Consider the following 713-nt stretch of genomic DNA (forward strand, 5'->3'; position numbering starts at 1 on the left):
AAATGAATTAAAATTCAAAAAACTCTTAAATGATCATGTGACATCAAGCAAAAGTGCATGCATAAGATACAATTCTCATTTGTTAGCAACCAATACTAAAAAGGTTGAAGTGACAATAATTAAAAGTACATAAGCTAAGTGAAAGTTTTTGGCAAACCGGAGAAACTTGAAGGACTGAGAAGGAACATAATAATAAAACGTAGGAAAAAATGTAGGACCGATTTATAGGATTGAACCTGACGTGAATCGAACACGCAACCTTCTGATCTGGAGTCAGACGCGCTACCATTGCGCCACAGATCCTGATGACAATCTATCGTAATTAAAGTTTTATAACTATCTTATAGCATAGTTTTCAAATAATAAAATAATATTTTCCATCACCTATCCAGCTTTTTATATTTATTTATATTAGTGATTATCTAATCTAATTAAACTTATTGAGTGTAATTTGGGTCCAATGGTCTTTATCTGTATTATTCGTGCATATTATATTATATTTAATCAATAGTTAAATATTTACTTGCGAAAATGACTTTTAAAATAAATAAATAAAATATTTTGATTATATTCTTGATAAAATTGAAATATACATAAATGATTAACATGGCCTTGCGAAACGATAATCCACACTAATCGAGAAACAATCCAAAAAGAATATATTTTTAAACAAATGTTTCATGGATGCCTTCAAATTAAATTATGGGCTTCAA

General features: G+C 28.3%; 1 non-coding gene across 1 annotated transcript; it reads right to left on the minus strand.

The window, feature by feature from the left end:
- Positions 1–231: 231 nt before the first annotated feature.
- Positions 232–303, minus strand: TRNAW-CCA (transfer RNA tryptophan (anticodon CCA)). Its single transcript has one exon. It is a non-coding gene; the product is annotated as a tRNA-Trp (tRNA).
- Positions 304–713: the final 410 nt, after the last annotated feature.

This window comes from Lactuca serriola, chromosome 4, assembly GCF_051521515.1.
Source record: "Lactuca serriola cultivar US96UC23 chromosome 4, Lser_US96UC23_V15, whole genome shotgun sequence".
Lineage (NCBI taxonomy): Eukaryota > Viridiplantae > Streptophyta > Magnoliopsida > Asterales > Asteraceae > Lactuca > Lactuca serriola.